Raw genomic sequence first — 27,551 nt, 5'->3', positions numbered from 1 at the left:
GATGTTTAGTAATCTTCCTCCGTTAAAATTTTTTGTAAACTTCAGTCCATCCACATCTTTTATCTATATATTGTTACGATCATTAGCAAAACTGAGGAGTGCTGCCATCTCCAGGCCGATGCTAAGCAGTGACGTGAATTCACATCAATAATTCAATCATTATGTATCTACATAAACGAATCAATACTTGCGCCTACACATATATACACATTCCGACGAGCAACATTTACATACAAGGCAGCGAGAGATGAGATGTCACACACCGATGAATTTACTTATACGCTTATGTGTGTGCGGGAGATTGTAAACTACAAACACAGGCATATATCTTATCTGAGTGGTCACAAGAGAGGGCAATAAATTGTGCACGTAGTTGTGGCTGGCGATTTTGTAGCCGAAACAACTAGTAACTTCTGGAAATCGAAGAGCCTAGAAGTATGCAGCGTAAACTATAAAAGTGGTGCAGGCGAGTAAGAAGTAATTCAGTTTGAGTTGAGCTATCAATCAGTTTGATTAAGCACGCGATCTGGCGGCCAATAGTAGAGTTTCATTTGAGTTATCAATCAGTTTGGTTATTAAGCCAGCGAGTAGCAAAGTATAAGTGTTATTGTGAAGTACTTAATAAAGGCCATTTTTCCATCATTCAATATTGGAGTTATTTATTCAACAGTTTAGTGATTCGAACTTAGCAGAGGATTGCAAATAAGAGGATTTGCAGCAAATTCGTAACAATTGGTGTCAGAAGAGGAATTGTTGAATAAATTCCAGAGGACAACAAGGACATGGCAAAGTTCAGTGAATTGAAGATCCAGCAACTAAAGAAGGAGTTGGAGAGCCGTGGATTGAATACAAGCGGCGTTAAACTTGAACTTCAGGCACGGCTACGAGAGGCAATGGAAGGAGAAGGAATTGATGTGGAAGAGTATGACTTTCATCTTGATGGCGAGGAAATAACAAAAATCGAAGAAACACCGCAGACAATGGCGAACACAGACTTGAACATGATTTTGGCTGCAATATCTGCTCAAACATCGATAGTGGCATCTCAACTAGAAGAACAGAAAACGTATATGTCATCTCAACTAGAAGAACAGAAGACGTATATGGTATCCCAGATGGAAGCACAAGAAACGCGTATATCCGAAATGTCGTCACAAATGTCTTCACAGTTAGAAGCACAGGCAGCAAGGGTAACATCAAAGCTGGAAGCGCAGGATGCAAAAATCGTTCAATTTCAGGCAGAAGTCGATGATTTGAAGGGTCGTATGGAGCAGTTACAATTAAATCGTCCAGCAGTTTCAGCGAGTAATCCAAAGGTAAAAACACCACCCTTGACGGTTCTGTTCCTTTCCAGGTCTTTAAGCTACAGTTTGAGAAGACCGCAGCAGTCAACAACTGGAATGTGGAAGATAAAGTTGCCGCGCTCTTCGTAGCATTGAAAGGACCAGCTGCCGAAATCTTACAGACTATTCCAGAGTACGAACGGAACAGTTATGACGCATTGATGGCTGCTGTAGGACGGCGATACGGAAGCGAACACAGGAAACAGATATTTCAAATAGAATTGCAAAACCGCTACCAAAAAGCTAACGAGACTTTGCAGGAGTTTGCTTCTGACATTGAAAGATTGGCTCATCTTGCAAATGCGGATGCACCCGTGGAATACACGGAAAGAGTGAAGATTCAGAGCTTAATAAATGGCATACGGGACGTCGAAACGAAGCGAGCCACATACGCGAACCCAAAGCAAACATTTTCTGAAACGGTATCCCATGCATTGACTCAGGAAACGGCGTCATTATTAAGTAAACCAGCATACAAAGCTCATCGTGTGGAAGTAGAAAGGCCAGAGTGGGTAGATACAATTTTGGAAGATCTGAAGGGATCACAACAGAAAAATGCCGGAGTTATGAAATGTTTCAAGTGCGGTAACCCAGGTCACATTGCACGTCATTGCAGTAGCAATTCCAATAGTTCCAACAATGTGGGTGGCCATAAACGCAAAGCTGGAGGAGATGAGCAAGAGCGAGTAAGAGGTAGAGAGCTAGACCGGGCTATTGAATGTCCTGTGATATCTGTGTCGCAAATTGGAAGGAAATCAAGCAGTCTTACCGTCAGAGGGAATGTGGATGGCAAGGAGCGTGTACTGACTGTAGATACGGGCGCATCTCATTCCTTGATCCGATCTGATTTGGTTAACAGGAAAGTAAAGCGGTTACCTGGAGCAAGGTTGCGTACGGTCACTGGCGAGTATAATCAAGTCCAGGGAGAAGTAATATGTGAAGTCTTAATTGGGAAGGTCATGGTTTTACACAAATTCGTTGTGGCGGAGATTGTCGATGAAGTTATATTGGGAGTGGATTTCTTGGTTGACCATGACATCGAGATCGATATCCGGAGAAGGGCGATGCATTATAAGAACCAGGATGTGCCAGTTAACTTCAGTTTTGAAAAAGGTTTCAGCAGTAATAGAGTACTGGTGGAGAAAAGTCGACAAAGGCCACGAAAGTCAAAGGTAAAGGTTGATGAAACGAATGGGCCAAATAAATCAAAATCAAAAGTACCTGCGAGAGAAACACTGGCATTGACAAAACCTAAAAGACGCAGGAAAGCGAAGCAACGAATTTCCGAGAAAGAATGCGAGGGCAGTTTCAAGCCGGAGCGCACTACTGTTGTAAAATGTGGGAACGATACCGATTATGCAAAGAAAATTCGTACAGCGCAAGCTCTACGAAGTGGTTCATTGGCCAAACAACAGAGTGTGAAGGAACGAACCAGGGTATTGAGTGGTACGATGAAACACAGGTACCATGAGAACAATAATTCGAAAGGTTTCTTGGCGGGAGATTTGGTACTGTTATACAAACCTCACCGGCGGAAAGGTGTTCCATCCAAATTTCGGTGCAGTTGGGAAGGCCCTTACAAGGTTGTGAAGAAGATCAGTGATACCATCTACCGCATACAAAGCATTGAGAAACCACGGAGTAGAAGAGTGGTACATTTGGAGATGCTAGCGGCGTTTAGATTGGGAGATTTGTCTGATCGGGTCGATCAGACTTAGGTGGAGGGCAGTGTTACGATCATTAGCAAAACTGAGGAGTGCTGCCATCTCCAGGCCGATGCTAAGCAGTGACGTGAATTCACATCAATAATTCAATCATTATGTATCTACATAAACGAATCAATACTTGCGCCTACACATATATACACATTCCGACGAGCAACATTTACATACAAGGCAGCGAGAGATGAGATGTCACACACCGATGAATTTACTTATACGCTTATGTGTGTGCGGGAGATTGTAAACTACAAACACAGGCATATATCTTATCTGAGTGGTCACAAGAGAGGGCAATAAATTGTGCACGTAGTTGTGGCTGGCGATTTTGTAGCCGAAACAACTAGTAACTTCTGGAAATCGAAGAGCCTAGAAGTATGCAGCGTAAACTATAAAAGCGGTGCAGGCGAGTAAAAAGTAATTCAGTTTGAGTTGAGCTATCAATCAGTTTGATTAAGCACGCGATCTGGCGGCCAATAGTAGAGTTTCATTTGAGTTATCAATCAGTTTGGTTATTAAGCCAGCGAGTAGCAAAGTATAAGTGTTATTGTGAAGTACTTAATAAAGGCCATTTTTCCATCATTCAATATTGGAGTTATTTATTCAACAGTTTAGTGATTCGAACTTAGCAGAGGATTGCAAATAAGAGGATTTGCAGCAAATTCGTTACAATATATATAAAGTTAAAATTATGAATGTTTGTATGTAGCTATAAATCGGGTTGCGCCCTAATGGATCGGCCGATCCTAACTAAATTTGAATCACGCACTACAAACCTTCCCAAGATGGGCATAGGCTAAACACAACTTCAATATAAAAACAAGTAAGAACGGGACTGTCTTCGGCTGTGCCGAAGACTTCACACCTTTCATGAATGGGGCTGAACAATAATCTTATCCCGTTCGTAATCTCCGAATAATCGGATGTATAAGATAAGAAATATATAGTGAACAGATCTACATACCTAAACGATTTTTAAGATAAATATAAAATAAACAAGTAAGGAAGGCTAAGTTCGGGTGTAACCGAACATTACATACTCAGTTGAGAGCTATGGAGACAAAATAAGGGAAAATCACCATGTAGGAAAATGTACCTAGGGTAACGCTGGAATGTGTTGTTTGTACGATATGGGTATCAAATGGAAGGTGTTAATGAATATTTTAAAAGGGCGTGGGCCTTAGTTCTATAGGTGGACGCCTTTTCGAGATATCGCCATAAAGGTGGACCAGGGGTGACTCTAGAATTTGCTTGTACGATATGGGTATCAAATGAAAGGTGTTAATGAGTATTTTAAAAGGGAGTGGGCCTTAGTTCTATAGGTGGACGCCTTTTCGAGATATCGCCATAAAGGTGGACCAGGGGTCACACTAGAATTTGTTTGTACGATATGGGTATCGAATGAAAGGTGTTAATGAGTATTTTATAAGGTCGTGGGCCTTAGTTCTATAGGTGCACGCATTTTCGAGATATCGCCATAAAGGTGGACCAGGGGTGACTCTAGAATTTGCTTGTACGACATAAGTATCAAATGAAAGGTGTTAAAGAGTATTTTTAAAGGGAGTGGGCCTTAGCTCTATAGGTGGACGCCTTTTCGGGATATCGTTATAAAGGTGGACCAGGGGTGACTCTAGAATGCGTTTGTCCAATATGGGTGTCAAACGAAAGGTGTTAATGAGTGTTTTAAAAGGGAGTGGGCCTTAGTGCTATGGGTGGACGCCTTTTCGAGATATTGCCATAAAGGTGGACCAGGGGTGACCCTTGAATTTGTTTGTACGATATGGGTATCAAATGAAAGGTGTTAATGAGTATTTTAAAAGGGAGTGGGCCTTAGTTCTATGGGTGGACGCCTTTTCGAGATATCGCCATAAAGTTGGATCGGGGGTGACTCTAGAATTTGTACGATATGGGTATCAAATGAAAGGCGTTAATGAGTATTTTAAAAGAGAGTGGGCCTTAGTTTTATAGGTGGACGCCTTTTCGAGATATCGCCATAAAGGTGGACCAGGGATGACTCTAGAATGCGTTTATACAATATGGGTATCAAACGAAAGGTGTTAATGAGTATTTTAAAAGGGAGTGGCCCTTAGTTCTATGGGTGGACGCCTTTTAGAAATATCGATATAAAGGTGGACCAGTTGTGACTCTAGAATTTGCTTGTACGATATGGGTATCAAATGAAAGGTGTTAATGAGTATTTTAAAAGGGAGTGGGCCTTAGTTCTATGGGTGGACGCCTTTTCGAGATATCGCCATAAAGTTGGACCAGGGGTGACTCTAGAATTTGTACGATATGGGTATCAAATGAAAGGCGTTAATGAGTATTTTAAAAGAGAGTGGGCCTTAGTTTTATAAGTGGACGCCTTTTCCAGATATCGCCATAAAGGTGGACCAGCGATGACCCCAGAATGCGTTTATACAATATGGGTATCAAACGAAAGGTGTTAATGAGTATTTTAAAAGGCAGTGGGCCCTAGTTATATGGGTGGACGCCTTTTCGAAATATCGATATAAGAGTGGACCAGGGGTGACTCTAGAATTTGTTTGTACGATATGGGTATCAAATGAAAGGTGTTAATGAGTATTTTAAAAGGGAGTGGGCCTTAGTTCTATAGGTGGACGCCTTTTCGTGATATCGTTATAAAGGTGGACCAGGGGTGACTCTATAATGTGTTTGTACAATATGAGTGTCCAATTAAAGGTATTAATAAGAATTTTAAAAGGGAGTGGGCCTTAGGTCTATAGGTGGACGCCTTTTCGGGATATCGTTATAAAGGTGGACCAGGGTTGACTCTAGAATGCGTTTGTACAATATTGGTGTCAAATTAAAGGTATTAATAAGAATTTTAAAAGGGAGTTGTTGTAGTTGTATATGTGAAGGTGTTTTCGAGATTTCGACCAAAATGTGGACCAGGGTGACCCAGAACATCATCTGCCGGGTACCGCTAATTTATTTATATATGTAATATCACGAACAGTATTCCTGCCATGATTCCAAGGGCTTTCGATTTCGTCCTGCAGAACTTTTTCATTTTCTTCTACTTAATATGGTAGGTGTCACACCCATTTTACAAAGTTTTTTTCTAAAGTTATATTTTGCGTCAATAAACCAATGCAATTACCATGTTTCATCCCTTTTTTCGTATTTGGTATAGAATTATGGCATTTTTTTAATTTTTCGTAATTTTCGAAATCGAAAAAGTGGGCGTGGTCATAGTCGGATTTCGGTCATTTTTTATACCAATACAAAGTGTGTTTAGGTAATTATGTGAACTGAGTTTAGTAAAGATATATCGTTTTTTGCGCAAGTTATCGTGTTAACGGCCGAGCGGAAGGACAGACGATCTACTGTGTATAAAAACTGGGCGTGGCTTCAACCGATTTCGCACTTTTTCGCAGAAAGCAGTTATAGTCCTAGAGTCTAAGCGCCTTCCAAATTTCACAAGGATTGGTAAATATTTGTTCGACTTATGACATTAAATGTATCCTAGACAAATCAAGTGAAAAAGGGCGGAGCCACGCCCATTTTGAAATTTTCTTTTGTTTTTGTATTTTGTTGCACCGTATGATTACTGGAGTTGAATGTTGACATAATTTACTTATATACTGTAAAGGTATTAAATTTTTTGTAAAAATTTCACTTAAAAAAAAATTTGTTTTTTAAAGTGGGCGTGTTCGTTCTCCGATTTTGCTAATTTTTATTACGCATACATACAGTAATACAAGTAACGTTCCTGCCAAATTTCATCATGATATCTTCAACGACTGCCAAATTACAGCTTGCAAAACTTCTAAATTACCTTCTTTTAAAAGTGGGCGGTGCCACGCCCATTGTCCAAAATTTTACTTATTTTCTATTCTGCTTCATAAGTTCAACCCACCTACCAAGTTTCATCGCTTTATCCGTCTTTGGTAATGAATTATCGCACTTTTTCGATTTTTCGAAATTTTCGATATCGAAAAAGTGGGCGTGGTTATGGTCCGATATCGTTCATTTTAAATAGCGATCTGAGATGAGTGCCCAGGAACGTACACATCAAATTTGGTCAAGATACCTCAAAATTTACTCAAGTTATCGTGTTAACGGGCGGACGGACGGACGGACGGACATGGCTCAATCGAATTTTTTTTCGATACTGATGATTTTGATATATGGAAGTCTATATCTATCTCGATTCCTTTATACCTGTACAACCAACCGTTATCCAATCAAAGTTAATATACTATGTGAGCTCTGCTCAACTGAGTATAAAAAGGGGGTGGCACCTATCATACAAATGGAATGTTTCATACGGGCGTGGCACCTCCCATACAAATGGAATAATGAAAATTGGTAAGGAGCTATACGACGTTAAGTCCTAAAAGCACCCGTAATATATGGAACAGAAAAAAAAACAAGACAAACGGGACTTTCAGAAATATGGCTGTCTTAAAAACTTAGGTTATTTCAACACGTAAAGCTTGGTTGCAGAGTTGGGGTTGGCTGTTATTCTTTTAGTATTCTTTTATGCTATCTTTAGGGTTGGTATTTCTGGATACGCCTGGAGGAATCGGAAAACAAATTCTGTTTAATTTGACATTAATTGATTTAAGAGCAAAAAGAGAAATCACTATGGCAGTTGCTTTCTCAGATACCGCGCGTACCCTTTGTGTGGTGGACGCACAACTCCGCATTTAAATGACCACTGTCTGCAACATCTGATACACCGATGTGCAACATAAGCAAAAGGTCCGGCCAAAGTGAGGATGTGCGGGAGTCGCTGCAAGTTTTATACCGAACCCTTAAGAATTTAAGGTGTAATGATCATCCCAAAGGTGGTGCTTTCCTGTTACTTGCCGGAACAGCCGCAGTTGAAGCAAATGCGTTCTTTTCCGTCTATAGACAGCTTTACGTACAAAAATTTACTCTCTTTAGAAATATGAGAGGGCATTTTGGCGGAAATACTTCAGCAACAGCTTTTGCTAAACAACTTCTTGAAAGTAATTATGGCAAAATTCCTATTTCTTTACTTAGAGATTTGATTTATTTTGCTGCAAGTTTTTGAGAAATTATGACATCACCTGAAGTTTAAATAGCTAATGTTTCTTCCAAATATTGAATCTATCTTTACAAACTATAAATGCCTTTGAGAAAAGGCATTTTAGGCACCTTAAAATGAGGATGTCAATATCACTAGAACCAAGACAACTTATCACTCTATTAACACAGTCGTGGAAGAGTCCTAAGCTGTGCATATCCGATTGAGTTTGTTAGCTCTGTTGAGCCATCAGAAATTTCTCCTCATCGATTGATCCTTAAAACAGGGCCCATAATATCATAATATTTATGCTTCGCTATTTCGATTCTCCTCGCTTATGTAGTGGGACAAAGCTTTTCATCACAAAACTTTTACGAATGTCAGTGAAGCAATTCATTTTATCGGAAAATTTCGAAAACAAAAAAGTTTAAAACCAAGGGTTGCATTGATACAGATAAATGTGTCTTTTCAATTTTAAATGCCTCAAATTTCCTATCCTTATCAATGAAGCTCAAGGACGATCATTAGCTGCGAAGGGATTGATGAGCGCAATACAAACCTTTATAGCTTCAGAGCTTCTGCAACTCTATTGTCAACCTCACCTACGCGAGGGGAATCCTTTTACAAATATGAATATATCATACAACAACAGTCATTAGCTGTAGCAGAAGCCAATCTTACCAACTCATGTTTTACCCATGGCCAGTTACGCGTAGCCTGTATATTTTTATAGAAACGTGGGGTAAAACCCACGGGCATAAGCTAGTGTAAAATAAATTTCAGCTGGACACAATTTGTTATAACATTAACTCAAAACATTCAAAAACATAATACAAATACATCAGTTAAGTAAATTGAAGTTGCTACTCGTACGAGACATCTGTCCGTATTGAAGTATATAGCAAAAAAACAAAGAAATATGTAAATAAAAGAAAAGGGGAACAAAACTCGGAAATTTTTTTATTTAATTTTACGGACGAATGCGGACAGCCTTAGTTATTATGTAACACCTTGCGCGAATTTGACTCTGGAGATTTTGAACCAAATTCGCGGAGTGGTATTTTTTAAACGGTTTTATTTAGGTTGACTTGACAGGCTGGCTGGTTGGATGGCTGGCACGAATTTTGTAAATTACCTGGGTTCTTTGGTATTTTTATGTGAGGCTGTCCACCAAATAAGGACTCCATGGTAAAATATGGGTTTGAAGGTTCCCTAAATACTCACTGAGACAGTTTGTGTGATAAGCCCCACGTACGTCCTAGCATCCCCTTGTATGCATACAGCACCGCGGAGGCTTTCTTCGCTCTCTCTTCTACATGAAGCGTCCACGACAACTTACTATTTATGATGACTCCTAGATGTTGTTTGCTACATTTTTCTTGTAGGGTTACTCCTTCAAGCTTAGGTTTTGTCCAGTTAGGGACCTTATATTTTCTAGATCGATTTTTCCCCATCGGCGGTTAACCCCACTCCAGATGCCCAGGAGTGTACATCCCGAAGCGTCTGATCCACCAGACAGCTGAATGTTGCTAGGCGTCTGCGGCTCATGATGACTAAAGCGCCATCTGCATATTGAAGAAGCTAACTTTGGCTCTAATTTCTAGTAATAAATTGAAATGTTTTTTCAGCGGTAAGCAGAAAGCTTAGTGGACCGATGTTGTCCTGTCCGAAATTTGATTTATAATCCATCCTGGATCCCCAAAATTTAATTTATGGGATAAAAATTCTTCTGGAAGTAAGGATCGAAATATTTAAAGAACCTTAGAAAATCTATAAAGGAAGCTCTTTGGAGTCATGCTACCAATTTGTAAGAAAGCTCTTATTGAACACGAAACTTGAAACCTAAAACCAAGTGCAGGGCACCGATACAATGCAACAAAGACAGAAACAATTTCTGATAGGTGGCGAACGGGTCTGTTTAACTACTAAATGTGTACGTGGTATGGAATGTTTCGATCGATTTTTGTATATTTTACTGATAAGATAGAGCCTTAAAGTTTTTAACGTATTTCAGGCTAAAAGGGAGTGGAATTCCTATCGCAAAAAGTTCTGCTCCGAGTTGCACTTGCCATCGAGCTACAAACTTGAAACACATTCACTTAGTTCGGGTCACCGAGTACCGGGAAATTTGTCCTTACACCTGATATTGACTAGTTTTGATATTGAGGTTATATCAAAAGCCACTGTCACCAGAAATGAGCTGCACTGCCTCGTTCGTACTATATTAAGTTAGATGAAATAACCTCAACGCTGTATTCTTATATGTCGCTCTTCTTTTTACAGAAATGTGACAATTGTGCTATGAATAATCTGTTCCCAGTGACAACTAACAATAAGTTAGGTTGAACTGGGCGGTCCGTGAGGAGATCACGTAGACTGAATGAGTCCATAGTGTTCCCAACGACCAAACTTAAAAACCCTATCAAAAACCAGGACCTACGTTATAAAATAACGCCGCCCTTCTGGCAAATACTAGAAGTCTAGTTGGACCTATGCTACTTGCGGGTTATAGGTCTGACTGCTGTATCACTCCTAATAGCGCCAGTCCTCGTCTGGCCGGCGCAGGGCACAAGCACAGACGTGTACGATCATTTCTTCAACACGCCCTTCCTACGTCTGCCATCACTGACCAATCCTAATTTAAAGGCATGTGACGCCAGAAGGTAATGTCCATGCAGAATACCCGTCATAAGCGTACAGTCCTCTCTTTTTAATGATAGAAGCAACTTTGTTAGTCGAGGTTGTAAGATACTTTACAGCCCCGTGCTATGGCCCACGCCTTTTCCGCTTGGTCGATCATGTGCAACTCTCGCCTTTTCTTAATTCCGGCCAATATCAGCATTTATACTGCTTTAGTTATGGCTATTCCGCCTAAAAAACACTACAGAGATCTGACAGCTTGTAGGATCTGTTTATTTCCGAATCATAACAGTATACCGCAGACCATACTCCTTTCACTACTGTGGAACCATCGGTCTACATGTGTATCGCTTCGTCAGACATTTCGGCATCCTTGCGCCATCCATACGCCTCTATTGTGGCTCTAAGAGCCACTTCGTAACGCAGAATATGGAATCAGTCTGTTCGCCCTGTATCTCATAACGCTATACCGTATGGTCTGCGCTCAAGCTGCCCCGTAAAAGCTTCGGCCTAAATCCTATATAAGTAAGTCAAACTAACGGTGTTGGCCGTCCACCGTTCAGACGCGTTGATCTTATTTGTTTTACCTCATGATGCGATATTTCATTTATGGCAGAGTTAACTCTGCAACCCCTGTCTATTTTTATATAGCTAACGACTTTATTAGACATACGGATAAATTTTCATGTCATAAGGTGGGCTCAATAAAATTGGTTCGTCTATGCAACTTAGGCCGTTCCAAATAGATATGCAAACCGACATTGTAGTTCGAAAATTAGTTTAGAGTGGCTAAGTTTATATAATTAGATCAGAAGTCATCTCGCCCCCCAGTGCATAATTCCATGAGAAACTTGGGGTTGCCAGAGCCTCCTGCTAAATATGTCTATATGTATGTGGGTTGAAATTTAAAAATATTTCATTAAGATTTCTGGCTAATAGAATGGTCCTTTGAATATTTCTTACGAACGAAAAAAGCAGTTAAGTATTGCAGATCTATCACTTACTGAATATATAAATAAAGGATTTTTGTTAGTTTTTTAGGAGGTTTAATGATGATCTGCATGATCTTTATGCAGACATGGACAATTTGCGAAGAAACAAAGCAAAAAGCTTCATTTGGTAAATAATTTGCTCAGAATGGTTGATAGGTCTTCACACAATTTTGAGAGACAAACTAGTAGAGGAAGTCTTAAACTTTCTTGATGCTCTCAATTGGTGTCAGTTATCGTGAAGCAGCAATGACGGGCGTTGCTTTCTTAGCAACAGCCAAAATCGTCTAGGCTGTTAAGAGCCAATTAACAATGAAGTATTTTAAAATTCAACGTATTTCTTCCAAACATCCCATACTAAGTAAAAAGCTGCGACAAAACTTTCGAAAATGAAAACTTTTAACATGGGTAAAGCAACACCCTCCAAAAAGTAAAAGAGCACGTAAATAAAGAATGCTTGCCCACTTTTAAAAATTTCTCCTTCTGCAATAAATGGAGTGGAGGGCCTGCGCAAACACATTTCGGAGTCCAGAGTCGGCTATGAGTCTTTATACGATTTGTTTCCCTTTCGTGTCAGCGGATTTGACTTTCGTAGTGTCATCGTTAGTATGCGAGGTACGTGTTGATTCTTCTTCGTGTAGTGATGTCGTGGCACTACGAGCAAGTGAGTTCGGTGATACTCACCTGTACTGCGCTGCTGTCTCCTTCATGTGGAAGGGGCATTTTTGTTCGTATGATGCCCGTCGAAAATGTGCTAGCAGGTGTAACAATTACTTTCTCGTTGATTTTTCTTTGACGCATGTGCTTTTATTGGTGCCTGTGAATATGCTTTGCATATACGTCGTACATATGTATGTTTGTGTCTCGCTTGCACATATGTTATTCACTATCTGTCTCGGTTATTTGGCAGTGATATGATTACACAAAAGCAATAACAATGAATGTAAGCTGCAAGGGAAAGCAAAAATAAAAGGGGGGAACGGAGGCGGCATAAACATATCTGCACACATTGCGCGGTTTTATTTGTTTCGGAAAAAGTGAAGTGATGCAATGCGATAAAAGCACGAATATGAAAGCCGAATGAGTCAAGTTTTATTGCCAACATTATGGATGCAACCCCTAAATACGGGCAAGTGAGCAGCATGTTGTCTAATGGAAAATGCTTTGATTTTCCTCAACATAGCTACGCGTGTACGTGGATAATGGGAAGAGGGGCTGTTGGAGTATGACATCTACATGTGGCATGTGGGTATCAAATGTTATGGATTTAAATCTACAGCGTATATGATGAGGAGAGTTACAGAAAGTTTACTGTTATGAAATTAATAAGAGCTAAATGCTGCATTAAAGAACTCTGTTGTCAACGCAAATACTTACTTCCTTGTGCTTCTTTTATTTTAACTTTATATTGGATGCGTAAGAAGCTTAGTTCCGAAGAAATGTAAATGCATGGAAAGTTTTTAGTATGGCGTGTGACCGTTAGGTAATTGATCATTAACCAAAACTGGCCGCTCCGAACAATTCTGGAGCCAGTTGCCAATATCAATGATGGTTTGTCAAATACTTAGAGATTCTTCTATGTTTGTGGTGTATCATTGGCGGATCCACGGGGTAACTGGGGAAGAATCGATGATGGCACTTAACACTTTGCCACCAATCATGGTAAGATGGAAATTATGGAAAATGACTTTTTCTTTGTTTTTAATCAGGCTTTTGTTGTTGGAATGGTAGCGTGCTCCGCCTACGCCACCGTAGATCCTGGTTCACGCCCGGACAAAGTAACATCAAAATTTTAGAAACAAGTTTTTTCAATTAAAAGAAAAGTGTATTTTTGCCATGAAAAGCTTCTCAGTGAAAACTCATCTGCCTTGCAGACGCCGTTTGGAGTCGGCATAAAACAAGTAGGTGACATCCAGCCAATTTGAAGGAAAAATTAAAAGGAGCACGAGTCAAATTGGAAGAAAAGCTCGGTCAAATATCTCTTCGGAGGTTATCGCGCCTTACATCTTTTTATTTTTTTTACTTCCTTTATATTAGGTCGGTTGAATGTTTGTCCACTTTCCATACAAATGTTGTAGTCGCTTTTTAAGTACATAACTTCTCATTGGGCTACAAACGTGAAACTTTATACATAGGTTAGTACACTGTGACAATGCAACAAAAGGATACAAATCCGTTAGATGGCGGACGGATCGAAATAATTAGATAAGAAATTGAAAATGTTCAAACCAGCTTTTAAGTAACTTCTCGATGAGCTAGAGACTTGAAATTTCTATGACAGCCGATGACACAATACAAAAGGTTTCGCTAGAGGGCGCACAGACTGAGATATTTAGAAAAATGAAACGAACGGAGGGAGTTTTTGGGATTGATTTTTATGTAAGTTCTCATTGAGCTACAAGCGTAAAACTTAACAGATAGGTTAAGACAACGAGAAAATGTAACAAAGGAGAAAAAATTCCGTTAGATGGCGCACGGATCGATATATTTAGATAAGAATTTGGAAATTTGGAGTTTTGAGATCGATTTTTAAGTAACTTCTCATTGAGCTACGAAACTTGAGCTATGAAACTTTACAGATAGGTTAAGACGCCGTGACAAAGGAACAGAAAGAGAAAAAAATTCCGTAAGGTGGTGCACGGATCGAAATAATTTGATAATAAATACTTAGATACGAATTTCGAAATTGGGAATTAAGAGATCGGGTTTTAAGTAACTTCTCGATGAGCTAGAGGCTAAAAATTTAGAGCTTAATTCAGACGTTCACGACAGCCGATGACATAATACAAAAAGTTTCGCTAGGGGGCGCAGGGACAAAAATCAGCGAAAAATGTCTCCTTATATAAACCATATTCTTGCTAAACTTTGATTTTTAAATTTTGACATAGATATTGCAAAAATATTTATGAGAAGTAAAAACATGAATGTGGAGCGCAATCGATTGACTAATAATATCTCCTTTCCTACCAACTTTCCAATCCAAGTAATGTGCGCTCCACTTTTATATATTTACTTCTTACATTTTTGCAATTTCTATGTCAAAATTTAAAAATCAAAGTTTAGCAAGAATATGTCTTATATAAATAGACATTTTGCGCTGGTTTTTGTCCATTTATATAAAGAAAGTGCTTGAAATTTTTTTTTTTATTTTAATGAATTTTCTCCCAATTTATCCCTCAGTAAACAAAAAAAATTTCTCAACGCAGGTATTGGTTTGTTAGTGCGAGCCCCTCTTACACGGTTGTAATTCAATGTATAAGAGAGTCGATGGTGTTTAGAGTTCAATAGATTTTCAAAATAGACATAGAAAATACAGAATTAACTATCTTATTTTAAAACTAATTTGGTCCAGTTTGTGAATTCGCCAAAGGGTATATACAAAATAGCAAAAAGGGAGGAAGGGTAATAGTGATTACTTCAGTTTAAATGGCCAAAATTTAGAAACAATTAAAGTGCAAAACAAGTGTCATACCACTCAAAAATGTCTGACATGTTCTTGTTAATATTAAAAAGAATGAGAAAGGAGTGTGAAAAGAAAGAGCGATGTACCTGAGCCAAAGGGCTATATTAAGCAGCAGGTAAGAAAACAGTCAACAACCAGTTCGAATTGTTAGAGAGCAAAAAATATTAATAAAAAACAACAAAGAATTAGGAATGAAAGAGAAGTGACGTCTTTCATATTATCTCTTCAACTTTTTTCGGAGTGTTAGTATTAAAAAGTAGGGAAGTGGAGAGCGTTTTGTATGCCAATAGTGAGCACCAAATTAAAAGTAGTGATGGCATAATACGTAACTCAGAATATGTATGATAACATTAAATCGTTTGTTCGTCATTAAAGCCGGAAGGTGTATACGAGCGAATAAACGAAACTAGCAAATGTATTTCTGGTGGTGGCGGGCGTATAGGAATGCTCGTACACACACACACATACACATTCAAATAGAATAAACATGCGATGCCTTCGCAAAACAATTTTCAATCGTGAATGTTAATGACGATGATGAAAAACGTACTCTGAACACAAATACATGGACGTGTAAGGTATCCTACGCATACAATTGCACAAGAACGTGGTCTGAAGAGAATCACTGAGTCAATCATGCCTGTTAACGTGTCCATACATTGCTCGATTCGGCGCTCATGTTGTTGATTTCTATGATGATGGTGATGGTGGTTACACATATTTATAACACGAAAGTGTGGCACACACACAAGCAAAACACCGATGAATTCAACAGATTCAAAATAAGAACTCCGAATGGAAAATTGGTATATTACCTTAGAATGTCAGCCGTTCTTACTTCAGTCTTCGTACAGTCTTTGCTTTAACCCGTTCCAATTCTGTCCGCTGTCGCTCTATTAAATTATTAGAACAACAAATACATGCATAAATACAGCAAAAAATTAGAATAAATTAAAATATCTCAAACGACAATCATCAAAAGAGAAACGCAAAAAAAAAAAACAAACAACAAAAATAAGCATCAGAACTTTATTTACATTATCCAAATAAAAACAGTGACAAAAATATTAACGAAAACAAAAATTGCCAAAAAAAAATTGCACCTACAGCAAAAGGAGTTGTGGAATAGCAAAAGAGCAACAGTGTTTCAGTTATCAACAACATCGTCGGCTTTACTTCCTACTTCTCCTCTGCTCACTATTACTGTTTTTCTGAAGATTAAATCTCTTAGCCGCATTCTCAGTCGCAGCTGCAGTCGTACTACACATCAGCGTCAAAGTCGTCGCAGTTACTGTCAAGCGCCAACAGTCGAACATTAAAACACGACATCGTAGCGAGGAGTGCGACGCCAGAGAGATTGAAAAAAGAAGAAGAAAAGGAGAAAGAATCAGAAAGAGGCTTCGCACAACGCACACAAAATTTCAATATCCAAATCAAAGTTGCGTTCAAATCGAACACGGCCGCAAAAGTAGCAACACCGCAGCATCAAAAAACGCGGACAGTTCTCGATTCACGAGATAGCAAATGTCTTAATACATCAGTGAATATCAATCAAATACGAGCAACACTGCGAGATATTTCAACGTTTTTTAAACCGCCAACTATAAACGCAAATACAACAAAATATCAGCCAAAAAAATTTGCAAAATATCATATTTCGACTTTCTTTCGAGTCATCTGAAAAATTTCAATTCTTCAAGAAGCGATTACAAAGCAGCTTTAAATAATTTTTTAGGTGAGAAAGCAGCAAGAAAAGTAAAATAAAAAGGAGTTGGTGTGAAGTTTTTTTCGATTCAAAATTATTATTATTTTAATTGCTTTACTTTGCTGTGATAAGTGGAAAGAATTGATTTGACGCGTTTGTTTATTCATTTGAATTAATTACAAGGTGTTCCGTTAGTACCTACACAAGAACATACTCAGTGAAATAACTTCGTGAGAAAATTTTTAATTTTAGTTTTCATTTGAAAACAAATTTTCGTTTGAAAATCTTCGAAAAATTATTATTTTGTTTGTGGTTACCGCATAAAACGTAAGCAGATTTTTTGCAAATACGAAACTGTGAGTATTTTTCGCTTAGTTGAACAAAATTTTTAATTTGACTAATAAAATACATTTTTATACTGAATAAGATAATTTACAAGTACACTTTTATACTAACGATTAATGATTTAAGAATATTTTCACTTCCTTATACGCCTTTTTTTTGCCATGTTGAGCATTAGAAGAAGTCAAGTTCAAGTACAATTGTAAGTTAGTAGTGAAAACAGCAAGTATTTGATTCAATGAAAAAATATGAATGACAGCGTGAAAAAATAAAACTGGTTTGTTGGTAAACATTTAAAAAAATCATAAGAAACCATGCCTAAAGATATAAATTTTGATCAAAGCTATCTAACAACCAAAGTTGATCAGACTCAAACGAGCTCAAGCAACACCGGCAAAAGTTCATTGATTCCTCAAGCGAAGGCTTAGCTTAGTGTTGCTTAGCTTGTGTGTAAATCGCACACTGGCAACAAAAACAATTTTCTAAGTAAGTGCCAAGAATGCCCTGACCAAATGCAACAAATATGAACTGGGAATAGATAGAAATAATTTTAAGAAAATATATTATAAAGAAGCGCAAAAAGACTGAAGAAATGAAGCTCAGGTTCACCGGCAATAAAAAGCCTTCAAACTGATCACGTATGAATTGACAAAAAAAAAGTTGTATAATAAACCAAACACTAATACTGGTGAAAACTCAGGCTCCAACACATCAACAAATGTGTAAATGGTATGTAAGTAAGAGACGCAAGGAGAATGAAATAAAAATTTAATTGTGACCAAGACAAGAATCGAATGGCTTTAAGGTTAAAACGTCTAGAGTTAGCCAGTCACTGAGCCAAACAGCCAAGCAACAAAGCAGCCGGGCAAGTATTTATGTACGAAAGTCTGGCTGCTAACAAACGAAACGAGCAAGCCATGCAACCGGCAAAAACACGTTTTCTTTGCAAGCCGAGAAAGAACCTGTGTTGTGGTTGCCGCATTTATGTGTTGAAGAGTTCAATGAGTAGATAAGTAGCAAAGGGGGAGAGCAGAGAGCAAATGAAATTATAAATTAAGAAGTCGAAAATGTTGGCAAAAAAATCCCACAAAAAGGGTATACAAATAGAATAAAGAAGAAAACAAAAAATTGAAACTCGAAAAATGCTTGGGCACAAAATCATCAAAAAGTAAACGTGCAGAAAAAAATTGGTAAATACCAAACAACAACAAAATGTGGAAGCAATTTCTGGCACAAGGGAATAATAAAAAGAAGATAAAATAATAGTAATAAAAAATAAAGGTACGTTAAGGGAATGCAAAGCAAACGTTTAGTTTTGGAGCGACGGAGATTTTTGAATGAGCCAACAAGTGTTTTAAGGTAAAGCAAAAACCGCCAGCGAAAGAAAAGACATCATTTCAGTCCAAGAAGGTATAATGTAGCCAGAAAACATCAAAAAATTTACTACAAACTAAGGTGGAAGATATTTATTAAAAAGAGTCACAAATAATTAATGATTGAAAACACAAAAAGGAACACAAAATATTGAAGGAAGAAAAATGATTGAAAGGAAACACATGATCTCTGCACACATTGAACCACCTGCCCAAGAATAATTTGATCTCTATCACCGCACAGTTCGACCGCACAAAAAAATCGACATGATTTTGCTAAATTGGCCATTATAACCCAAAGCAGTGTTGAGCCTACTTCTCTTTGTTTCATTTGAAACATGCTGAGTCTATCCATTATCGCTTTAATTACATGCTACAGAAATATGTGTATGCTTCTCAAACGTACGACCGTGACCTTCTGCTGAATTCGTACGCATTTTCGAAATCAACATAAAAGAGAGAAAAAATGGTAATTAGTTAGAAAAGAAGCGCTAACCAAATGTAATTCGAGAACTCACCTATGTAGATACAAAAATAAACCTGATTTGAGCGCGTTTGTACCGGCAGCATGAATCATGTTCAACACTTTTTGCTTTTACTAATTACTTCGTACGCTGCCTTGACTTTGAAAATTTTAAGCCACACTTTGATAATTTTTGATATTGTTTATTTTTCTTAAACTTTTGTTTTCCTATCTGCCGTATTTCACACACTGAACATCTTCTAGTTTGATTACACTGCTATTTCTTCATGCTTGTCTCTTTCGCCTACAAGTAGATACTACGATTTATTCACGCTCTGTATTGGTAGAACATCCGTATTTGCATAAAAATATTTGTTGGAATAAAGAAGAAGCGTGCGTAAAACAATTAGAAAAAAAAAGAAATATTTGTTGAAGAACAAAAAATCATATAACTCTCATATTGATAATGAACACCAACGCTTTAGTAGCTCATAAAAAAAAATCATCTTCGTTGCTGTGAATGATTGGCAGGGTGTGAGTAGCGCAAAAAACATTTTAACTTATTTTATGCTTGCAAAATCCAAAATTTTCCCCGTAATCTGCGGGTAAGCAAGTAAAGTCAGCGCCTTTGAAAACGTTGATAAATACATAAAAGCATTAAAGCCTATGAATAATTTTAATAAGATAAAGTTTTAAATATACAAATGGTAACCAAGTCAAAAATGTTCAGTGATTTCCTTTTTTTAAAATTTTTGTTATTATATATTTTTACTTGTTGCTCTTTTTTATATTACGGCACATGCAAATAGTCACAAAGGACATCGTGCCTTTTATTTATGTAAAGTTTTTCATAATAAAACAAAAAAGTATTCAATTAGTTATATTGACTTTTATTTTTATTTGTGTTGTAATAAGCGATAAATATGATTTTTAAACACAAAAGATTGGACCTCATGTATAAATAGTGAGCATTGCCCAGACTTGATTTTTTAAGTGTAAAAGTGACTTGCGTATTATTCTATAGAAACGAAATACTAAATTATTAATCGGAAAATCTTTTAAACAGAGAATGTTAAATTTTGATGTTGGTTGTCTCTATTCGTCAGGAAAATTGAGTAAAAAAATTTCCAATTTTTTTGTGCTTATTATAATTTTTGTTGATATTTTACTTCATGCTGGACGATGAAAAAATAAAATATCATAGAAACAAAAAGAATTGTTTCGCTGAAACAAAAACATTGTCAAATAATACCCACATCGGAATTAAGAAAAAACCGAAAAACTACAAATTAGGTGTATATATCGGAAATTCACGAGGGTCTCATATTAGTTTCAAAATCTTAATTTTTCCTATGTTAATTTCTGTGTTTCCAATTTATGTATGATTAGATTGAAACATAGCATATGCGACGAATAGGGGACCATATGAGTTGCCTTACTATTTTTTATATCAACAAATTTAAATTTTTTTTCTTCGTAATGCTATTGAGTAACAAATAAAAAATGACCAAATGGTCGATTTTTATGCATGGGACTTACCATTATTATAAAAGTGCTAAAAGCTTTTTTCTGTGCCTTAACGAAAGTACTCTTGATTTTTTGAGGGTTTGCAAATCACAGATTGGTTTGTTTCATTTGACAATAATATGAGAAGTTTTCTCCAGTAAATGTTATGCGGTAGTTGTGAATAGTTCTTTTGAATTTTCTTTAAAAATTCAGTTTTTTAGAAAGAAAAGGAGTTGATCTGTAGTCTGTTGGTGGCGTTTTGCATTTCAAAACTTATTTCATATCTTAAGTAATAACTTCACTCAGAGTGAAGTTAGTTAAAAAACCATTTACATTTATAAACCTCTATACAAAAGCAGAATACCTTTAGACCAATTTTACATATACCGAGATTAACTTCATTTTCATACCGCACCTATAATCTGTAATTAACTGAGTACATTAAATTACTCTCTTCGATAATCACTAATTGTAAACAAATTCCCGACATGTCGATACTTTTTCGTAGACCATTTCTTCATTTCTAGGTTCAGATTTAATAATCTATTTTCTAGGGATGGAACTTGTGTAAAAGTGTGGATTTTGTGAATATCTTCTCGATAAGTAAGTGTGTATACAAGATCTTAAAATATTGCTTTTTTTTAATCAGATGAATTTGTAACTTGTCATAATAAAAACACGACATTTTCTAGTTCGTTGTTCTTCTTACAATCACCCAAGACAATTGCCAACAGTTTTTTTTATTGACTTGAGAAAACAAACTGAATTAATGTTTAAATAGTTTTTTTCTCTCACGCCGAAGTCAAATATTCTGAGCGTGGTGTGCTTGCATAATTTCAAAGGTTTGTCTGGCTTATTCATCGCATTCTTCCACGTTTGAAGTTTATCCTATATTAAAAAGCAATACATTGAAAACCAAGTCTATTACACTTAATTTCTATGGGCTTTTTTTTTTTTGAAAATCTGCTGTTTGTGTTACACTTTAATTTAACTTAAATTTTTGTGTTTAACTTAAGTTAATTTAAAGTTTTCTTTTAAAAAAATCATAATGAAATCATTAATTCAAAATTAAGAAAATGAAATGTCGATTTAAATTTCAAGGAATGGGTTTAAATTTTGTGCTTTTTTTCTTATGATTTCAAAAGTTAAATTACTTTGAGAAGAAAAACCTCACGCACATCAGCTCAATTATACGCATTCTAAAAGTGTTTATCCTTCGTAACTCAGATAAATAATTATTTCATTGCAGCATCAGCGTGAATTAAACTAAATAAAACTTCGGTGGTATCTTGACCCTATACCTATACCAATATTCATTTCCCAAATCATAAACACACACAAAAATTTCAATTTTCATTGGACAGCACTCGAAATTATATCTCAGCAAATTGTTGCTATTTTGAATAAAAATAATAAAATTGTTCTATTGATAACTCAGAAGATAAAGTTGATCACCTTTAAAAAACGATCTGTTTTAGATAAAAAATTGCTTAACAGCACAGACATTTAAAAACAAGGTCAACACAAATTTACAAGAAGTTAGTTATAGTTCAGACTAAAAACATAAACGAGACTATTTACAACAACTAAAAAAGCAAAAGGATCAAAGATTGTACAACAGGTGCGCTATTTATAAAGATTGAGTTGTCAATTTTTTTTTACCAATGTTACTTTAGTAAAATTTCTGCAACTTAGAAAAATTTTAAAATAAAAATAGCAAGTGAGTAAATGTTAGTTAAATATTGCGAAAAAAGTTAAAAATAGCAAATAGATAATATACTAAGCTTTTTACAAATTTGTTTACTTATTTATTCTAGTACATATCAGTGTTACAATATTTATAAAATTTAGCGCGGTGCAATTGAGTAAACGAGAGATAGAAGGAACTGCAAGGCGAAATTTTAAACATAAAAAAAAAAAAATACTCAAGTATTGTAAAAAGGTTGTTTACGTAACAGAAAAGCAAATATAAAAAAACTAAACAAATAATATTGTAAACAAAGTCAATTTCGTGGCATATTTTAAGGCAGCACAACAAACAGTCAATCAGAATTAAATAAGAAAAAAAAGTAAATCGCTTTTCTGAAATATTTCCCAATAGGAATCATAGTTACTGAACAAAAGAATTTACGCATTTTTGAACAAGTGATTTGAATTTGACGGTGGGTATTTTTCTCTCCAGCATTCAACTAGACATAAAACTAAACTACAATATTTTTAAGGTCAAGATTGGTTTGACGTAATAATCAACGCGCCAAACTGACAAGAGAGTAAGCGTTTTGACAATCAGCGAACGTTAGCATATTTAAATATTTAAACAAAAAACAAGCATACTTGTAAAAGTGTTTTTATGGAAATATAAGATAATTAAGTTTGCATTCTACAGCCAAAAACTCTGAAAATTATCTACACATTTACTTCAAGAAATCTACAATTCTATTTATAACCCAATACAAATTCTGCGATCTACAATCCAAACTTGAACGCGCTGTGTGATCTCTTGACTGGAAAAGTGTTAAGGAAACGAACATCCCTATCTCATATCGATCTAAACTTTGACAATCTAAATCCCAAATTTGTGTGAAAAAACACTCTTTTCATAGACCTCTATTCGCTATACAATATATATAATATAATATAATAATAATTGTATTAGTATTTACATAAAAAAAGTTCTATATATCTTTACTTCTCTTAGCTGTATTGTAACTTATTCAACGTACTTATAAAACTAACTTTTTTATACAAAATAAATTATACTTAATAATTGTAGCACACATTTGTCGTGATTTATAGAGTTTTAGCATAAAATATAAGATTAGATTTAAATTAACTTAAAAAAAAAAACCAAGGAACTTTAGCACAACTTATTGACAATCTTTCTATTGATATCTATTTTATCAAGGCATATCTATATTTATGTACATATATTTTTAGCTATAACTATTTGTGGTATCTGTAAGTGAATAAAACACTCGCTGTGTCTAATCATTCATTTAAATAAATATTCAAACATAAATTGTGACAATCTATTTATATATATAAAACAACCTTAGCTTCAAAACAGGCAAGAAGTAAAATTTAAAAAAATCTTTTCTGAAGTGTTTCAAACCTTTTACCTACAAAGTCTAACTCTTACACGATTTTAGCAAACAATCAAATAAGTTTACATCTCTACATATAAATATTTGTATTTAATTGACAATATTTAAGCAAATCTAGTATTGCAAACTTCGTAGTTGAATCAGAAAGTATAAAATACGTACTTTGCAAAGCTAAAGCAATCAAAAAAAAAAAAACATTAAAATCCAAAAGAAGTATACAATAATATTTTAAAAATACTAGCAAAGAAACAATTTAATTTGAATAGTATTTAGTTATTTACATATTACTATAAAAACAAGAATTAAAACATTGTAAAGCAACAATTTGTGTGCAAAAAATAAAATTTAGCATCTCAGCTTAGTTGATTAAAAAGTCGAATATTAACTCGATTTTACACTCATAAAACAAAAACCTACCAATTAATCCTTACCAACCGATACCCTTAAAAAATCCTTCAATTATCACAAAACGCGTTAAAAGCAATAAGAAAAAATCAGAGTGTTGCTGAAAAACGCAAAAACTAACAAGAAAATTCGCAGAAGATAAGCATAAATTGACACCACATAAAAATTCAAACACCAAAGTGCGAAAAAATACTAAAAGAAAAAGTAGTATATAAAATCGAGCATTTAATTAAACGGTATATACAGACAATTAAAAACAGTAATCTGCTAGTGTATTGTGTTAGCAAACAATCAAGTGAATAAAACGCGTTACGTTAAACTGAAGCGCTGCAAAACAATTTGTTGAATCTATAAACATAATTTAACATAAAATAATAGCGGTAAATAAAAAATCAATCATCATTGCAGCGTTAAAAGAAACGGTTGCAACAACAGCTTCAGTGACAGCGGCTTTGGCAACAGCAACGATTAAAGAAGAACCTGTAAAAGATATTATAATGGTAAGAGTACTGAAAAGAGAAAAGAGAAAGATTTAATACACAAAAATAAAAACAACACAAAACTACTAAATATAAAACAAATTGGCCAGGCTTCATCGAAAGTTGTTTCAAATACGGCTTCATTTGCCACAATTAAAGTAGAAAACTTATTTCAATCTTACTCTTTACATGAACTGAGAAGATAATATTTTACGTATGCACTTACGGATTTTAGAGGTGAGGTATTGTGATGTTATTTATTTGCCAGATTATTTAAAATTGTCTGTTAAAACATATTCCAGCTAATCATACCGATAATGGAAATTTTTAAAATATGGTATTTGCAGCATAAATAAAATTGTTAAAAAAAAATTCCCTGATATTAACTTATTAGTATTGCTGCACTGAAAAATGATGCTTTGTTTCCAAATCTCAGTTTGCGCAAATAAGGATTGTCTTTTTCATTGCGTTCTATAATTGTTTATAATACAATTCAATAGAATACAAATCAAAGCTCCTTTTGATGTATGGAACTAAATTAGAAGAAATTGGAAGAGAAGACGATATTTAGAATTACGTTCCCTATTTACATCAAAGTATTTTTGAAACTTAGGCATTTTCCTTGTTTCCTGTGTTGTTTTGTCAGAGTTGGATTTCGATTCGATTTTTAATCGATCTTTTTTTAAAGAATGAAGAATCGATTTTTTTTTAAATCGTTCAATTTTTTAGCCTTCGATTCTTATAGTAACAGTAGGTACAATTTCATATTTATTGATCAAAACGGCCAAAAAATATATAAACTGTAACTCCTTAATAAAATTACCCTCACTGGCGCATATTTATAGTCAAAATAAAATAGTTTTCCTATTTAATTCCAGCTTTTGCACATATGGCTCATAGAAAATTATATTAAAAAGCTCGTCTTAATTTAAAACAATAAACTATGACTATTCACCATTGTGTTGGTGGATACGAATGAAAAGAGAAAGACGAACATTTTTTATTTTTATAGCGCTTGATTAACAAGCCACGCCAACTATCCCTGTTTCAACATAACTGACACCAATTGCGAACACCAAGGAAAACTAAGTCTTCTTAGTGAAGGTCTTCCCCTTCGTCTGCTTCCAAATACGTGTGCTGGAGCGGCTTCATGTATTCCCATAACATGACTTAGCGGTTGACATCACGGAGAGGACCATATATCATCCGCAAGACTTTTCTCTAAACTCCAAAAGGCTGTCCCATTGTCTCTCGTCACGGTCCATGATTTCGACCCATATATGAGAACTGGTATGATGAGAAATTTATATAGCGTTATTGACATGAGTTATTCTCTGTTTCATTTCCAAGCTAACATTGGCGAGAAGTCAGAACTAACTGAAGTAGTTTCTAAGCTCAAAACCGGAATATCTAAAAAAAAATTGTATATGCTAGTTGGTACCCGAGGACGGTTTCTCTACTACTACTATAAATAAATTTTAAAAGAACACAAAAAGTATATGCCAGTATCAAATACTACGAAGGGAGCACTAAGTAAATCACCATGTGGTTCCACTTGATGTTGCCAATTAGCTCCAGTTGGGGAAACGAGAAGGAAACTGGCGAGCTTAATTAAATGGTCAAAATCGTGTAAACAATTAAGCAGAAATCAATTTTTTTGAGAATCGAATCGAAAACTCAGGAAGGGAATTACTACTTGTTTGAATGGCTCAAAATAAATGGACTTATCTTATATTCAATAACTTCGAAAATTTTTAAAGCTTTCGGTATCTATGATTGAATACGCACTTGTCTTAAATGAAAAATTTTAAATTTACGCGACCGCTTTTTTTTTGTCTTGAGAAGACCATAGTTGGTGAACATTTAACTTTTATTCTAAACCTAAAAATATGAAAATAATCTTGATGTTATAAACTTGCTTTTTTGTTAGTCATTATCTTTCATATTATAGACTAAAAATTTTGCAATTTTAAGAACTTTATAAACAACTTTTTTTTTGCATAAATAAGAATACTGACCAAAATATTTTCATACCATAAGACATTGGCATAATGGTTTACTAACATATACATATGTTTAAAATACTTCGATTTACAATGCAAATATTGAAACATTTGCAAAGATTGATCACTATTTCTCAGACAAATTATAAAGCTTCTCTCACACTAAAAAAACTTTTTCAATTATAAGAGTGCTTTTTCGCCATAAGAATTTCAGCCTCAAAACAATGGAGTTTTTCTAAAAACAAGGAATATTGTCTAATGAAAAAAAATGTCTATGGTAAAAAATTACTTTCATTCTCCTTTTATATGTAAGTTTTTTTCTGAGTGCTCGTTTACTCCATATCTCTCGACCCGGTTGGAATAACTAGAGTAAATTACCCGACATAAAAGAGGTCATATGCAAATATTAGATTTATAATGTTTTAAGCAGAAAAACGTAGCGGTTTAGTGGAAAAGGAGCTCATTCAAATTTGATAGTACTAAATGGCCTCAGAGAATAAATATAGTTGGGATGGGATAAAATTTGTATAGACTCGTATCTCAAAAACTGATCGATGTCTCAAAATAAAATATAGTTACAAATATTCATCAACAAATTTTATTTATTAATATTAGTAATACATTTTTCATTCAAGAAATTAAAATATGTACCCACACTAAACATATTTTACAGCTCTGAATTTAAATTTTACGCACCCGAGACGCGAATATTAGAAGGAATGCACAGAAAGTAGGTGATGCTGGAGTTTCAGAAAGTGCTGTTAACACAGTTCTGTTAAAACGAGAACTTAACATAACTGCGAACGCTTGATGGTTGATAACCACGACAACCATATTTTAAAATTTTTGGCATATAAATATATCACAATACTTCGAGTTAATAGTTTAGAAGGTCATGAAGTTAAAAGGGTAATATTAAAAATGTCATAAATTAAAAAACAGAAGTAATTTAACACTTTAAAATACGACACGTTCTATCATTTTTTAACGGCCATAGCCAG

At 35.4% G+C, this 27,551-nt stretch overlaps 1 protein-coding gene across 3 annotated transcripts in view; it reads left to right on the top strand.

Moving 5' to 3' along the window:
- Window positions 1–27,551, top strand: part of heph (polypyrimidine tract-binding protein 1 heph) — a 973,663-nt gene that overhangs the window by 466,497 nt on the left and 479,615 nt on the right. The window contains exons 1-2 of one of the 3 annotated variants that reach the window (XR_010948829.1): window positions 15,917–16,905; window positions 21,809–24,568. The exons of the other annotated variants lie outside the window; for them this stretch is intronic. The gene's annotated coding sequence lies outside the window, so the exon portion shown is untranslated. Of the gene's footprint in view, window positions 1–15,916; window positions 16,906–21,808; window positions 24,569–27,551 lie in introns of those variants that run through there. 3 annotated transcript variants of the gene reach the window in all.

Source organism: Eurosta solidaginis, chromosome 1 (assembly GCF_040869045.1).
Source record: "Eurosta solidaginis isolate ZX-2024a chromosome 1, ASM4086904v1, whole genome shotgun sequence".
Taxonomy (NCBI): domain Eukaryota; kingdom Metazoa; phylum Arthropoda; class Insecta; order Diptera; family Tephritidae; genus Eurosta; species Eurosta solidaginis.
The sequence above is the reverse complement of the archived record's forward strand: the minus strand, read 5'-3'. Positions and strand labels throughout refer to the sequence as shown.